General features: G+C 44.5%; 1 pseudogene; it reads left to right on the forward strand.

Annotated features, from left to right (window-relative positions):
• LOC138677065 (zinc finger protein 354C-like) overlaps positions 1 to 18,427 on the forward strand; it is a 61,371-nt pseudogene that overhangs the window by 16,042 nt on the left and 26,902 nt on the right.

Here is an 18,427-nt window from a genome sequence, read left to right on the forward strand (position 1 = left end):
AAGTTGTGAAAAATTAAGTAATGTGTTCTACAAGCGGAGCTCGAGATAACTGTGTTATTTCCTGCAGAAACGAGTACTGGCTGGAAGAAATGATGGCGGTCTGTGCTGGATGAAAGATGAAAGACTTCACCTAGAGACGTCACTGGTGAGTCAGTGTTACCTATACACTGACACTATACACTGTATACTATATACAGCGGTCCTGTGTACAATGTCACCAGTGATCACTGTATTACCTATACATTATATACAGAGCTCCTGTGTATAATACCACCAGTGATCTCTGTATTACCTATACATTATATACAGAGCTCCTGTGTATAATACCACCAGTGACCTCTGTATTACCTCTACACAGACACTGCATACTAAGTACAGATCTCCTGTGAATACTGGCACTTATGGTGATAGTATATTGTTGTGTTTTTTTTGTTTTTTTTAATTACTGATCAGTATTGTAGTATTCAGTCACTATGTGGTGGTAATATGTGGTCTGGAAATGGTGTTATGGTATTTGTCCCTTGTATGTGCTATTTGGTCACCAAGTGGTAATATGTGGTCTTGACATGGTGCGGTGGTATTTGTTCCTTGTATGTGATATTATTCGATCACTGTGGTTGTAATTTGTAGTCTGGTCATGGTGCGGTGGTATTTGTTCCTTGTATGTGATATTATTGGTCAAAATTTACCTAAATTGTATGGCAGATTTTAACAAATATTTAAAAGGTTACAGTAGAGTAGGGCCCGGCCATTTTTCTGGAATAATATGGTATCATGACCCCCCCGTCACATGACCCCCACCCCCGTCACATGACCCCCCCCCCCGTCACATGACCCCCTCCCCGTCACATGACCCCCGTCACATGACCCCCGTCACATGACCCCCGTCACATGACCCCCGTCACATGACCCCCGTCACATGACCGGGGGGGCCCACAGTGTGTGAACAGCCCGGGGCCCTGGCTACCCTTAATCCACCCCTGGGGGTAGTAGTCTGGTGGTTCTGAAGGGATGATGTGGGATATTAGGGGTAGTAGTCCGGTGGCTCTGACGGGATGATGTGGGATATTAGGGGTAGTAGTCCAGTGGCTCTGGCTGACCGGATAATATGGGATATTAGGGGTAGTAGTCCGGTGGCTCTGGCTGACGGGATGATGTGGGATATTAGGGGTAGTAGTCCAGTGGCTCTGGCTGACGAGTGATGTGGGATATTAGAGTGAGTGTGGCTATGCGGCTATACACTGAGCTTTATATATTATATATCATTATAATTTGTTATAATTAACCACAGTTAATTACTATGCCCGGGCAATGCCAGGCTCTTCAGCTAGTCTATTTATATTATTGAATCAGGTGTGCACACCAATCTAAGTTTTTGGTCTTTCTTGCCTCTTTTAAAGCTAAATGGTGCAACATTTTTAATGAAATCCAATTGCAAAAAATGATTTTTAGCTATAAATACATACATTTAATGGAAAAAAAAACAATGTCCTAGAGAAGGACAGCCACTATAGCCCATTCTGGATGTAGTACACTGAGTTTTGAAATGGGTCGGCAACTGATTAGCTCTGATCGTTTTGGTTTAACCAGTTAAATGCCACTGGGAGTTTCTGACAGGAACATTTAAATGGCCCAGTTGTGTGAAGCAATGGTTTCGGTACCCACAGACCCTTTGCCTATTGAAGGCCCCTATTAACGCCCTTTTTTAGCACGACAGCGGCAGTCGACATGTTGCTGATGCTACTGTGGCTAGCCTGTGTGGCCTAAACATGCTAACATGACCTGTAGCATCTTCGGGTTCCCATCGAGCTCATCTGGGACATCAATGGGCAGCAAATGCACAGGCGCTGCCAGCAGCGGATCTTGATTTGCCCAAGTGCATTCAGTGCGGCAGAACATTCCACCGATAACCAATAATAACCTCAGTTATGGCAGCCAAGGCTGTAAGTGAGGGGATTTCTGCTTCATACTCGATATTGAATAAATCAAGATGTTTTAAAAAATCTTGTTTCCATTCTTCCACCATTGGCAGATCAGTAACATGTCTCCATCCTGTGATTTCCATAATTCCATGACTTTTTCTTCTTGGTGTTGCAATTTCAGTGTTGAGGAGTGTGTAAAGAATAAATCTCATGTATTTATTTGGTTCTCTTACTTTTTTCTTTTACAGGATAGTTTTTCTGCAGAATCATGCCTAGCTGTTTGGTAAACCAGTGTAATAGCACCACTGGAAGAAAGGGCCAGAGCAAGCAGATCATTATGCACTCCTTCCCTAAGGATATCTCCAGAATAAAATTATGGCTGAAACAGACCGGACAGATCTTTAAAGATCTAAATACTATGGCCCAGAAGATATTGGATGGGAACCAACAGAACAAATATCGTCTGTGCTCGCTCCACTTTACCCCAGATTCGTACATTAGCAATCTTGACTATCGAAAATCTTTGAGTTTTGCTGCTGTTCCCTCCATTTTCCCAAACGTCAAAGAAGGGGAAAATATAATTGAAGAAGATTTGAAGAAAAAATATGTAAAAATACAAAAGAAAAAAATAGATGCCAGAAATCAGAACCGCCAACATTCTTTGATCATTCTTCCAACCAACATAACAATTCAAAGTATAAAAGTGGGAGAAGACCTTCTTCAGGTCTATCCCAGCAGCTTCGCTAATGAAAGACGATATGCCCGGGAAGAAATGTTGCATGATGTCGAACTGACAAAAATTGGGTTTTGCAACATTGAAACCCAGACAGATGACACGCTGTCGAATTCCCCTCTTGGTTTTAACGAGAAGCAAGCGGTGGGATCTGAAGTTGTAAATGGACCGCCCTCGTCCGGTGCGTATCAACCTATTCAATCACTGTCGTGGTAGCGTTTACAAGTAGAGATGAGAAGAAGGATTTGCAGACAATGGCCACTTAAGTAGTCCATGATCACTAGAGCTTTGCGAACGTTCTGCTCCATGGCGAAATTTCTTTGATTAGTCAGACAGGCACGATATCATTCCACAACAATTAAGTCACACCTTCGAATCAAAAATGGAGCCGGGAATACCAGAACGCAAGAGGCTTTGATCTGGCGATCATGGGCTACTGACGTGGCCGCTGGACCAGGATCCTGCAAATCTTTCTTTCTCATCTCTATTTACAAGCCAAAGATTTTTTCAACTATTAGAATATTTCTTTGAAGGTGCAAGACTTACTATCGTTATCAATAACCAATGAGACACTCGTTATCTGGGTCACATAGTAAGTACATTAGAGACACAAAGCAGATGGGGGCGCTGTCGGCACAGAATGACTATGCAAACCAATGTGCAAACATTTACAGTTGAAACCATAAGTTTACATACACTATATAAAAAGAAATATGCATGTTTTTCTCACTATCTGACATGAAAACAGAATAAACCCCGTTTTAGGTCAATTAGGATTACCATAATCTACTATATAATTGTCTAAAGGTACCGTCACACATAGCGACGCTGCAGCGATACCGACAACGATCCGGATCGCTGCAGCGTCGCTGTTTGGTCGCTGGAGAGCTGTCACACAGACAGCTCTCCAGCGACCAACGATCCCGAGGTCCCCGGTAACCAGGGTAAACATCGGGTAACTAAGCGCAGGGCCGCGCTTAGTAACCCGATGTTTACCCTGGTTACCATCCTAAAAAGTAAAAAAACAAACGCTACATACTTACCTACCGCTGTCTGTCCTCGGCGCTCTGCTTCTCTGGTCTGGCTGTGAGCGCCGGGCAGCCAGAAAGCAGAGCGGTGACGTCACCGCTCTGCTTTCCGGCTGACCGACGCTCACAGCCAGTACAGGAGGAGTGCAGAGCACAGTGCTGGAGGACAGACGGCTGTAGGTAAGTATGTAGTGTTTGTTTTTTTACTTTTAGGATGGTAACCAGGGTAAACATCGGGTTACTAAGCGCGGCCCTGCGCTTAGTTACCCGATGTTTACCCTGGTTACCAGCAAAGACATCGCTGAATCGGTGTCACACACGCCGATCCAGCGATGTCTACGGGGAGTCCAGCGACGAAATAAAGTTCTGGACTTTCTTCCCCGACCAGCGATCTCCCAGCAGGGGCCTGATCGCTGCTGCCTGTCACACTGGACGATATCGCTAGCGAGGACGCTGCAACGTCACGGATCGCTAGCGATATCGTCTAGTGTGACAGTACCTTAAGGGTCCCGTCCGTCTGTCTGTCTCGGATATTCATTGGTCGCGGCCTCTGTTTGTCATGGAAATCCAAGTCGCTGATTGGTCGTGGCAAAACGCCCACGACCATTGCCACGACAAATCGGCGATGGCTATAGTCCGGCAGCGAAATGGCCGCTGCTTTACTGCCCTGCAGTCAGTGCTGAGCGCTCACACAGGGTTAATGCCACAGTTAACGGGCCGCGGTGTAATGCACTCCGTTAACGCAGCTATTAACCCTGTGTGACCAACTTTTTACTATTGATGCTGTGTAAGCAGCATCAATAGTAAAATGATCTAATGTTACAAATAATAATAATAATTAAAAAAAAAGGTTATTCTCATCTTCCGACGTCTCGTGCTGTCCTCGGCAGTGCAAGCGGCAGGTTCCGGTGCCAAGGATGCTATGCGGGAAGGACCTGCCATGACGTCATCACAGGTCCTGCGCTCCTACCAACCCTGGGACCGGAAGCTTCCGCGTGCACCGCACACAGGCGACAGGACTACAAGGTGCTCTCGGAAGGTGAGTATATGTTTTTTTTTTTATTTTAAGTCTTTTTTAACCACGCATATAGTGCCCACATTGCTATATACTACGTGGGCTGTGTTATATACTACGTGGGCTGTGTTATATACTGCGTGGGCTCTGTTATATACAGTACTACATCTCTGTGCTATATACTATGTAGCTGGGCAATATACAACGTGACTGTCCAATATACTACGTGGCTGTGCAATATACTACGTGCTCTGTGCTAGATACTACGTAGCTGTGCAATATACTATGTGGCTGTGTCGGTTCTGTTATATACTACGTCGACTGTGCAATATACTACGTGGTTCTGTTATATATGCTACGTGGCAGTGCAATATACTACGATATACGACGTGGCTATGTTATATACTACGTAGCTCTGCTATATACTACGTACGCTGTGTTACATACTACGTAGATCTGTTATATACTACGTCGGTTGTGTCATATACTATGTCACTGTGCAATATAGTACGTAGCCTGTGCTATATACTACCTACGTATTCTTGAATACCCGATATGTTAGAATCGGGCCACCATCTAGTTATTAATATTTGCCAAATGCTAGAATAATGAGAGCGAGAGAATGTTTAAGGCATTTTTATACTTACTGCAAAGTCAAAAGTTTACATACACTAAGGTTACTATGTCTTTAAACAATTCTAGACTGCCCATATGATGCTGTCATGTGTTTGAAAGCTTTTGATAGGTTTTTTGGTAACATCTGAGTTAATTAAAAACATGCCTGTGGACGTATTTTAATGCACACCTGAAACACACTGCTTCTTTGTGTAGCATCATTTGAAAGTCTCAAGAAATCAGCCAAGATATCAGGCAGAGAAATGTGGACGTGCACAAGTCTGGCTCATCCTTGGGTACAATTTCAAGATACCTGAAGGTGCCTCAAAATAAAACAAAAAAAAAAATCAAACCTACACATATTTGGTATCGCCGCGTTCAGAATCCCCCGATCTATCAATAAAAAAAAGGTTTAACCTGATCGCTAAACGGCGTAGCGAGAAAAAAATTTGAAACGCCAGAATTACATTTTTTTGGTCGCCACGACATTGCATTAAAATGCAATAACGGGCGATCAAAAGAACGTATCTGCACAAATGTGATATCAATAAAAACATCAGCTTGGAACGCAAAAAATAAGCCCTCACCCGACCCCAGATCACGAAAAATGGAGACGCTACGGGTATCGGAAAATGGCGCAATTGTTTTTTTTTTTTTTTTTTTTTTGTAGCAAAGTTTGGAATTTATTTCCACCACTTAGATAAAAGACATGTTCGGTGTCTATGATCTCGTACTGACCTGGAGAATCATAATGTCAGGTCAGTTTTAGCATTTAGTGAACCTAGCAAAAAAGCCAGACAAAAAACAAGTGCAGGATTGCACTTTTTTGCAGTTTCACCGCACTTGGAATTTTTTTCCCGTTTTCTAGTACACGAGATGGTAAAACCAATGATGCAGTTCAAAAGTACAACTTGTCCCGCAAAAAATAAGCTCTCACATGGCCATATTGACGGAAAAATGAAAAAGTTATGGCTCTGGGAAGGAGGGGAGCAAAAAATGAGCGCGGAAAGGTCATGAAAGGGTTAATTTTCATTTGCATTGATAATTTTTATGTTTTATTGTTCTCAACACATTCCACTATGTAATGAATGAATATTTGCAACTGGAATTTTAGTGTTCCCTTTATTTTTGAGCAGTGTACATACATATACCGTATATACTCGAGTATAAGCCGAGATTTTCAGCCCAAATTTTTGGGCTGAAAGTGCCCCTCTCGGCTTATACTCGAGTCACGGTAGCGGTGGGGTCGGCGGGTGAGGGGGAGAGGGCGCTGAGGTATACTTACCTAGTCCCAGCGATCCTGACGCTCCCCCTGCCGTCCCACGGTCTTCTGTGCTGCAGTTCTTCCCCTCTTCAGAGGTCACGTGGGACCGCTCATTAGAGAAATTAATAAGCGGCTCCACCTCCCATAGGGGTGGAGCCGCCTATTCATTTCTCTAATCAGCGGTAACGGTGACCGCTGATAGAGGAAGAAGCTGCGGCACCGAAAACCGTGGGACGGCAGGGGGAGCAGGACGTCGGGACCAGGTAAGTATGTCATATTCACCTGTCCGCGTTCCAGCCGCCGGGCGTCGCTCCATCTTCCCGGCGTCTATCTGCGCTCTGACTTTTCAGGTCAGAGGGCGCGATGACGCATATAGTGTGCGCGGCGCCCTCTGCCTGATCAGTCAGCACGCAGAGACGCCGGGACCGGACGCTGGGAGCTCCAATCAAGAGAGGTGAGTATGGCTTTTTTTTTTTTTTATTGCAGCAGCAGCGGCGGCACAGATTTATACCGAGCATCTATGGGGCAATAATGAACGGTGCAGAGCACTATATGGGACAGATATGGAGCAATATGAACAGTGCAGATCACTATATGGGGCAGATATGGAGCAATATGAACAGTGCAGAGCACTATATGGGGCAGATATGGAGCAATATGAACGGTGCAGAGCACTATATGGGGCAGATATGGAGCAATATGAACGGTGCAGAGCACTATATGGGGCAATATGAACGGTGCAGAGCACTATATGGGGCAGATATGGAGCAATATGAACAGTGCAGAGCACTATATGGGGCAGATATGGAGCAATATGAACAGTGCAGAGCACTATATGGGGCAATATGAACGGTGCAGAGCACTATATGGGGCAGATATGGGGCAATATGAACGGTGCAGAGCACTATATGGCAGAGCTATGGGGAAATATGAATGGTGCAGAGCACTATATGGGGCAGATATGGGGCAATATGAACAGTGCAGAGCACTATATGGCACAGCTATGGGGCAATAATGATCTATTTTTATTTTTGAAATTCACCGGTAAATGCTGCATTTCCACCCTAGGCTTATACTCGAGTCAATAAGTTTTCCCAGTTTTTTGTGGCAAAATTAGGGGGATCGGCTTATACTCAGGTCGGCTTATACTCGTATATACGGTATATAGCGTGGGAAATATTGAACGCTTCACCAATTTTCTAAGTAAATATATTTTTGAAGGAGCTATTGACATGAAATTATCAGTAGATGTTGGTAACAACCCATCCAATTCACATAGGCAAAGAAATCAAACCAGATATGTCCAGAAATGCATTTATCTATATACATAATTGTCTAAGGGTCACTTCCGTCTGTCTGTCCTTCTGTCACGGTTATTCGTTCGCTGATTGGTCTCGGCAGCTGCCTGCCTATGCAGCATCAATAGTAAAAATGTCATGTTAAAAATAATAAAAAAAAAAAAAACCTGCTATACTCACCCTCTGCCGCCTTTGCCGCCCCTCGCCACGCTCCCAGGATCGCTCCATTGCAAGCGGCAGCTTCCCGTCCCAGGGCTGGTGTGCGACAAGGACCTGCCGTGATGTCACGGTCATGTGACCGCGACATAATCATAGGTCCTGCTCACACCAGCCCTGGGACTGCAAGCTGCCGCTTGCAATGGAGCGATCCTGGGAGCGTGGCGAGGGGTGGCAAAGGCGGTGGATGGTGAGTATAGCAGGACTTCCAACGGGCCTTCGGAAGGTGAGTATATGTTTATTTTATTTTTTTAAGTCTCTATATTACGTGGCTCTGTGCTGGGCAATATACTACGTGGCTCTGTGCTGGGCAATATACTACGTGGCTCTGCTATATACTATGTGGCTGGCCAATATACTACGTGACTGGGCAATATACTATGTGGCTGGGCAATATACTACGTGGCTGTGCAATATACTACGTGGCTGGGCAATATACTACGTGACTGGGCAATATACAACGTGACTGGGCGATATACTACGTGGCTGGGCAATATAGTACGTCGCTGGGCAATATACTACGTGACTGGGCAATATACTACATGACTGGGCAATATACTACGTGGCTGGGCAATATACTACGTGGCTGGGCAATATACTACGTGACTGGGCAATATACTACGTGACTGGGCAATATACTACGTGGCTGGGCAATATACTACGTGGCTGGGCAATATACTACGTAGATGGGCAATATACTACTTGACTGGACAATATACTACGTGACTGGGCAATATACTACGTGGCTGGACAATATACTACGTGGACATGCATATTCTAGAATACCCGATGCGTTAGAATCGGGCCACCATCTAGTCTGCTATATAATTGTCTAAGGGTCACTTCCGCGAGACCGCTACGTCATCATCTCGCGAGACCGCAATGCACTCTTGAGACCAGAGCGCGTGAGGAGCGTCAGTAAACGCTTCCTGGATCCAGGGGCCAACGGAAGGTGAGTATATAACTATTTTTCATTTTAATTCTTTTTTTAACAGGGATAAGATGCCCACATTGCTATATACTACGCAGGCTGTGCAATATACTACATGGGCTGTGCAATATATTACGCGGGCTGTGCAATATACTACGCGGGCTGTGCAATATACTACGCGGGCTGTGCAATATACTACGCGGGCTGTGCAATATACTACGCGGGCTGTGCAATATACTACGCGGGCTGTGCAATATACTACGCGGGCTGTGCAATATACTACGCGGGCTGTGCAATATACTACGCGGGCTGTGCAATATACTACGCGGGCTGTGCAATATACTACGCGGGCTGTGCAATATACTACGCGGGCTGTGCAATATACTACGCGGGCTGGGCAATATACTATGCGGGCTGGGCAATATACTACGCGGGCTGGGCAATATACTACGCGGGCTGGGCAATATACTATGCGGGCTGGGCAATATACTACGTGATTGGCAATATACTACGTGGCTGGGCAATATACTATAGGGGCTGTGCAATCTACTACGTGGACATGCATATTCTAGAATACCCGACGCGTTAGAATCGGGCCACCATCTAGTGTGTAATAATGAGAAATGACAGATGAAAAAAGTATTGATTATGCTTACTTAAATGTATTTAATATGTCGTACAAAAGGGTGCGTATCCTAATGGCCATGTAGAGCAGACGCACGGAGCTACTCTCCCGCTCAGTATCCTCTTATATTACCTTCACCCATCCCGTGTCTTACCCCCTAATTGGGTCCTGCGGGTAGCGGCGTGAAATTCGGAGCCGGAGAAGACCCACGGCAAGAATCAGAAGTAGATAGATTGCGACAGTATATCATCCAAGCCACATTTGAAGTGAGTTTGAGGGGCCTATATGACAGAAAATACCCAAAAGTGACACCATTTTGGAAACCCTAACCCCCCCCCAACCCCTTGAGCACCTTAAACCCTCAGGAACTTCACAGAATTTTATAATGCTGAGCCGTGAAAATGAAAAAACACATTTTTCCAACAAAAATGTTATTTTAGCTGCAAACTTTTTATTTTCACAAGGGTAGCAACAAAAAATGGACCCCTATACTTTTCTTGCAATTTCTCCTGACTATGCCGATACCACATATGTGGAGGAAAATTACTGTTTTGGCACACAGCAAGGCTCGGAAGAGAAGGAATGCCATTAGACTTTTGGAATGCAAAATTGGCTTGAATCAATAGCCAAAGCCATGCCTTATTTGGAGAGTCCCTGAGGTGCTTAACCCCTTCAAGTCGCGGCCCTTTTTCATTTTTGCGTTTTCGTTTTTCACTTCCCTCCTTCCCTGAGCCATAACTTTTTTATTTTTCCGTCAATATGGTCATGTGAGGGCTTATTTTTTGCGGAACAAGTTGTACTTTTGAACGACACCATTGGTTTTACCATGTCTTTTACTAGAAAACGGGAAAAAAATTCCAAGTGCGGTTAAATTGCAAAAAAAGTGCAATCTCACACTTGTTTTTTGTTTGGCTTTTTTGCTAGGTTCACTAAATGCTAAAACTAACCTGCCATTATGATTCTCTAGGTCATTACGAGTTCATAGACACCTAACATGACGAGGTTATTTTTTATCTAAGTGGTGAAAAAAAATTCCAAACTTTGCTAAAAAAAAAAAAAAAAAAAAGTGCCATTTTCCGATACCCGTAGCGTCTCCATTTTTCATGATCTGGGGTCGGGTGAGGGCTTATTTTTTGCGTACCGAGCTGATGTTTTTAATGATACCATTTTTGCGCAGATACGTTCTTTTGATCACCCGTTATTGCATTTTAATGCAATGTCGCGGCGACCAAAAAACGTAATTCTGGCGTTTCGGATTTTTTTCTCGCTACGCCGTTTAGCGATCAGGTTAATGCTTTTTTTTAATTGATAGATCGGGCGATTCTGAACAAGGCGATAGCAAATACGTGTAGGTTTGGGTTTTTTTTTATTGTTTTATTTAGGATGGGGCGAAAGGGGGGTGATTTAAACTTTTATATTTTTTATATTTTTTTTCATATTTTTAAAAACATTTTTTTTTTACTTGTGCCATGCTTCAATAGCCTCCATGGGAGGCTAGAAGCTGGCATAGCCTGATCGGCTCTGCTACATAGCAGCGATCATCAGATCGCTGCTATGTAGCAGAAATGCAGGTGTGCTGTGAGCGCCGACCACAGGGGGGCGCTCACAGCAGGCCTGCATCAGTAACCATAGAGGTCTCAAGGACCTCTATGGTTACCTTCCTGATGCATCGCCGACCCCTGATCATGTGACGGGGTCGGCGATGACGTCATATCCGGCCGCCCGGCCGGATGCGGTAGTTAAATGCCGCTGTCTGTGTTTGAGAGCGGCATTTAACAGGTTAAATTTCACCCGCCGCTATTGCGCGCACATGTCAGCTGTACAAAACAGCTGACATGTCGCGACTTTGATGTGGGCTCACCGCCGGAGCCCACATCAAAGGGGGATTCACGGCATGCGCCGTACTAGTACGGCGCATGTCGTGAAGGGGTTAAACACTGGAAATCCAGTACAATTTGTTATACAATTTCTCCTGAGTATATCAATACCCCATAAGTGGTCGAAAACTACGTTGAGGCACAATGAAAAAGCTCAAAAGGGAAAGACTGCCATATTACAGTGCAGATTTTGCTGCACTATACCTCTCAATTAATTGATTGAATTCATGATCATATTGACACTACTGGACGGTCACAGAATTTTATACCATTGGGCAGTGAAGAAAAATAATACATTTACCAGAAATTTAATAGTTTTAGCCCCAGATTTTACATTTTCACACTGGGAAATGGGTAAAAATGGTGCCAAAATGTGTCCCACAATTTCTGTTGCATTTAGAAATACTTCATATGTGGATGTACAGTACTGCTTAGCCACACAGCGGGATTCGAGAGGGATGTAGCACAATTTGACTCTTGAAGAACAAATTATTATAGAATAGTTTGCGGATTCCATATACATAGCCCCTAAATGCCAGAAGAGCAGAATCCCCCCTCAAGTGACCCCATTTTAGAAATTGTACCCCTTTGGGAATTTATGTACAGTTGTAGTGAAGATTTTGACTCCATAAGTATTTTCCAGAAACAAGCAGCAGTGGATGTTGCTGAGTGAAAATTGCAAACTGCCGTTGTAGTGACCAATACGTTATGTGCAGCTCATGCTTCTGGAGACATGCACCCCTAATTTAGGCAGGCTCTCATCGCTACAGAAATGCCAAATATGTGTTTTAGGCACACTGTGGGGCTCAGAAAGGAGAGGGGGGCATTTGGATTTTGGAGTGCAGAATTTGTTGGATTTCTTTTGGGGGCCAGGAGCCATAGCGCTTTTACAGAGCCTTTGTAATAATAATAATAATTATTATTATTTATTGTTATAGCGCCATTTATTCCATGGCGCTTTACATGTGAGGAGGGGTATACATAATAAAAACAAGTACAATAATCTTAAACAATACAAGTCATAACTGGCACAGGAGGAGAGAGGACCCTTCCCGCGAGGGCTCACAATCTACAATGGATGGGTGAGAATACAGTAGGTGAGGATAGAGCTAGTCATGCAGCGGTTTGGTCGATCGGTGGTTACTGCAGGTTGTAGGCTTGTCGGAAGAGGTGGGTCTTCAGGTTCTTTTTGAAGGTTTCGATGGTAGGCGAGAGTCTGATGTGTTGTGGTAGAGAGTTCCAGAGTAGGGGTGATACGCGAGAGAAATCTGATATACGATTGTGGGAAGAGGAGATAAGAGGGGAGTAGAGAAGGAGATCTTGTGAGGATCGGAGGTTGCGTGTAGGTAAGTACCGGGAGACGAGGTCACATATGTATGGAGGAGACAGGTTGTGGATGGCTTTGTACGTCATGGTTAGGGTTTTGTAGTGGAGCCTCTGGGCAATGGGGAGCCAGTGAAGGGATTGACAGAGGGGAGAGGCCGGGGAATAGCGGGGGGATGGGTGGATTAGTCGGGCAGCAGAGTTTAGAATAGATTGGAGGGGTGCGAGAGTGTTCGAGGGGAGGCCACAGAGCAGGAGATTGCAGTAGTCAAGGCGAGAGATGATGAAGGCATGGACTAGGGTTTTTGCAGATTCTTGGTTGAGGAATGAACGGATTCGTGAAATATTTTTGAGTTGAAGGCGGCAGGAAGTGGAAAGGGCTTGGATATGTAGTTTGAAGGAGAGATCAGCGTCAAGGATTACCCCGAGGCAGCGAGCTTGTGGGACTGGGGAGAGTGGGCAGCCATTTACTTTAATGGATAGGTTCGTTGGGGGTATCGCGTGAGATGGGGGAAAGATGATGAACTCTGTTTTGTCCATGTTAAGTTTCAGAAATCTAGCGGAGAAGAAGGGATGAAATAGTGGACAGACATTGAGGGATTCTGGTTAGTAGGGAGGTGATATCTGGTCCAGAGATGTAGATCTGTGTGTAATCAGCATAGAGGTGATACTGAAAGCCATGAGATTCTATGAGCTGTCCCAGGCCAAAGGTGTAAATGGAGAAGAGCAGGGGCCCAAGGACTGAACCTTGTGGGACTCCGACAGATAGGGGGCGAGGTGAGGAGGTGGTGTGTGAGTGGGAGACGCTGAATGTCCGGTCTGTTAGGTATGATGAGATCCAGGATAGGGCCAAGTCTGTGATGCCAAGGGATGAGAGGGTCTGTAATAATAGGGAATGGTCCACTGTGTCAAAGGCAGCCGATAGGTCGAGGAGGAGGAGGATAGAGTAGTGTCGCTTGCTCTTGGTGGTTAATAGGTCATTGGGGACCTTAGTAAGGGCAGTTTCAGTGGAGTGGTGTGACCAGAAGCCAGATTGTAAGCGGTCAAAGATGGAGCAAGAAGAGAGATGGGACGACAGTTCAAGGTAGACGTGTTGTTCCAGTAGTTTGGAGGCATAAGGGAGAAGTGATATAGGGCGATAGCTAGATACAGAGGATGGGTCAAGAGAGGGCTTTTTGAGGATAGGTGTGATGGAGGCATGTTTAAAGCTTGAGGGGAAAACACCAGTTGTTAGTGATAGGTTGAAGAGATGGGTTAGAGTTGGGATGAAGACTGTGGCGAGGTTTGGATGAAGTGGGATGGGAGCGGGTCAAGTGCACAGGTGGTGAGATGTGATCTTGAGAGTAGAGTGGAGAGTTGATCTTCTGTAATGGTGGAGAAGTTGGTTTTGGAGGTGGAGGGCTGGGAAGTCGGGAGGAAGGGTTCTGGGGGTTGTTGACCAAAACGGTCTCTGATGCTATCAATCTTCTGCTTGAAAAATGAGGCAAATTCTTGAGCGGAGATAAGTGGGGAGGGAGGAAGTGCTGGGGGACAGAGGAGAGAATTGAAGGTGTTGAATAACTGTTTAGGGTTGTGAGACAGAGAGGATATGAGAGATGAGAAGTAGGTTTGTTTAGCTGTGGCAGTGTGGTCTTGAAAGTAGTGAGGGACTGTTTGAATGCGATTAAGTGCTCGTTGGAGTGGGATCTTTTCCATCTGCACTCAGCAGCCCTGGAAGCTCGCCTCAGTTCTTTGGTCAGGCTGGTGTGCCAGGGTGTCTGTTGATTTTGCGAGCTTTGGTATGTGTTACTACTATGTATAATGTGGAAGTAAACCAAGAAAAATGGCCTAGAGAAATGGCACTTCCATAAACGTATATAACCAATCAAAAGGACGAGGAAGCATATACCATAAAATAAGAAAATATTTTATTGAAACAAATTACAAAAATACATTAAAATAAGTAGGGACATAGTTGCAAAAAAAAGCTTGTAAGTTAATGCTCAATAAATTATATCTTGAGCTTGTGTAATTACATTCTATCTGAATATTTGACCAAATAAATCACATTGGAAAGGTATGAAAATACTTCGCATAAATTATAGTAGGCAAAATGCTTTACCCAAAATGCAAATGTGAGTAGTAATAAATCTATAATGTGCAAAAAGTGCTAATAAGTACTGGTCAATATAGCAGCAAGAAAATATACCAAAGTGCACAGTCTATGCAGTAGAAAAAATGCTCTGCATAGATTATGGCAGGCAAGGTCCCATTTTTATTTAGATTTGACTTTTTGATCGCGTTTTATTCTCCTTTTTCGTTTGGCTGCATGATAAAACAAAAAGCAAAAGGTTTTTTTTTCTTTTTTTTGTTTACAATGTGGTCAACTAGCGTGGCAGTTTTATAGGTGGGTCGTTCCGATACCAAACGTGCACTTTTGTGATATTTCAGTTTTTCTTAAATAAATTTGCAAAAATTTCCACATTTCTATTTTTTTTCGGTCAAGACGGGGCGCATTGTGTACGTTAATGAGAAAAAAATGATCTTTTTTGAATTTTAGCAAATGGCTGCAATGAAACAAAGAGTGAAAAATTTAAAGGGGTCTGAATATTTTTCGCACCCACATAATAATAATAATAATATTTATCTAGCGCCAACATATTCCGCAGCGCTTTACAGTTTAACAGTTTCAAACACGACAGTCATAAGTAACAACAATACAATAATTAAAGCGAAATAAGACGAGCCTGCTCGTGAGAGCTTACAATCTACAGTGAGGTAGATTAAATAATAATTATCCCTTTTGCAGAATTTTTTTTTTTCCTTGCTTAAGTAGAAGTCTGCCTGCAGAAGCGTTTTTTTTTTTTTTTTTATTCAGTATGTTAGGTATTCATTATGCAAACTAGGGGGCGGGTCAGTGAGGGATCAGCAGGCTGCATTATGAATATATAATCAGAGCACCACATGCCCCGCCCCAGGGCACGAGCATATCATTAACGCAAAACTGAAAATAAAGATTAAGAAACAACCACAAGACGGATTTCATCACCAGGTATCATTGTAATCAGTATTACGGCGCCGACCTGACAGTGTCTGTAGGTTACTGTGCACAATCCTGCTGACAGGTTCCCTTTAAAAGCCAAAATTGAGAAAACTATTTAATGTAATCTAGTTAGCAAATACATGCACTTAAAGAGAAGACACCTCGATTTTTAGTTTTGTATGAATTATTATTGATTATATAATCAATTATCTGTAGTACAAAAAATTAAATGTACCACTTTATTAGTTTTTTTTTTTATTTATTAATTGATACTTTAACCACTGGTGGCTGACATTTTGATTTAAGGGTGTGTAGTTTCTGAGCACGACACTTCTACACCTCACACACGGCAGCCGCTGGGCATAAGAGCCTGGGATCGGACAGCGACGGCATCACTTGTGTTGAGGCCACTTCTTCTGCTTCTAGCGATGACCTGGGCTCACCCCCTGGACTGTTCAGGTCACAGCCATGTTTGTGTAGCCCGCAGTGTATGCTGTGAGCTCTACGGTTTACCACCGACCTGTTAAGAACACACAGAAGGCACAACGTGGCGTGGGAGCCCCAGGAAGGTAAGTATAAGTGTTTATTGTTTTGGGGTTTGTTTTTTTTTGCATTGAATGGATGGGGGCCATATACCAGGATGGGGGGACATATACCAAGATGGAGAGACCTATACCATGATGGGGGCTATATACCTGGATGCACTACATAGGACCATTATACTGTGGGGCACGGTATGAGGCCATTAAACTGTGGGGCACTGAATGAGGCCATTATACTGTGGGGCACTGAATGAGGCCATTAACCTGTGGGGCACTATATGGGGCCATTATACTGTGGGGCACTGTATGAGGCCATTATACTGTGGGGCACTGTATGAGGCCATTATACTATGGGGCACTGTATGAGGCCATTATACTGTGGGGCACTGAATGAGGCCATTATACTGTGGGGCACTGAATGAGGCCATTAACCTGTGGGGCACTGTATGAGGCCATTATACTGTGGGGCACTGAATGAGGCCATTAACCTGTGGGGCACTGTATGAGGCCATTAACCTGTGGGGCACTGTATGAGGCCATTAACCTGTGGGGCACTGAATGAGGCCATTAACCTGTGGGGCACTGAATGAGGCCATTAACCTGTGGGGCACTGTATGAGGCCATTAACCTGTGGGGCACTATATGGGGCCATTATACTGTGGGGCACTGTATGAGGCCATTAACCTGTGGGGCACTGAATGAGGCCATTATACTGTGGGGCACTGAATGAGGCCATTATACTGTGGGGCACTGAATGAGGCCATTATACTGTGGGGCACTGAATGACGCCATTATACTGTGGGGCACTGAATGAGGCCATTAACCTGTGGGGAACTGTATGACGCCATTATACTGTGGGGCACTGAATGAGGCCATTAACCTGTGGGGAACTGTATGACGCCATTATACTGTGGGGAACTGTATGACGCCATTATACTGTGGGGCACTGAATGATGCCATTATACTGTGGGGCACTGTATGACGCCATTATACTGTGGGGCACTGAATGAGGCCATTAAACTGTGGGGCACTGTATGATGCCATTATACTGTGGGGCACTGAATGACGCCATTATACTGTGGGGCACTGTATGACGCCATTATACTGTGGGGCACTGTATGACGCCATTATACTGTGGGGCACTGTATGATGCCATTATTCTGTGGGGCACTGTATGACGCCATTATACTGTGGGGCACTGAATGACGCCATTATACTGTGGGGCACTGAATGACGCCATTATACTGTGGGGCACTGTATGACGCCATTATACTGTGGGGCACTGTATGACGCCATTATACTGTGGGGAACTGTATGACGCCATTATACTGTGGGGCACTGAATGACGCCATTATACTGTGGGGCACTGAATGACGCCATTATACTGTGGGGCACTGTATGACGCCATTATACTGTGGGGCACTGTATGACGCCATTATACTGTGGGGCACTGTATGATGCCATTATACTGTGGGGCACTGTATGACGCCATTATACTGTGGGGCACTGTATGACGCCATTATACTGTGGGGCACTGAATGACGCCATTATACTGTGGGGCACTGTATGACGCCATTATACTGTGGGGCACTGTATGACGCCATTATACTGTGGGGCACTGTATGACGCCATTATACTGTAGGGCACTGTATGACGCCATTATACTGTGGGGCACTACATAGGGCTCTGAGACGTAGATGATTGGTGTAATTACTGGCATCACCGCTCTTCACAGCCTATGGTGCTTGATTCTCTGAATGACGCTCCAATGCCTTTGGACACCGGATTCCGGGATCGTCATAGGAACGCCAGGGACTACGTCGGACCTGCATGGGAACTTTTCGTTTTCTAATAAATTGGTAAACGATGGACAGTATCTTGTCTTTATTTCTCTCGTTTTATTTTTTCAGGTTTTCATTCATCGACTACCCAGGACTACTGTGGACCTGCATGAATTTTTTTTTTTTCAAAAATAGACCAGGAAATGTGTCGGAAATACAATTTGTTTTTTTCTGC

Source organism: Ranitomeya imitator, chromosome 4, assembly GCF_032444005.1.
Source record: "Ranitomeya imitator isolate aRanImi1 chromosome 4, aRanImi1.pri, whole genome shotgun sequence".
In the NCBI taxonomy this organism is placed as follows: domain Eukaryota; kingdom Metazoa; phylum Chordata; class Amphibia; order Anura; family Dendrobatidae; genus Ranitomeya; species Ranitomeya imitator.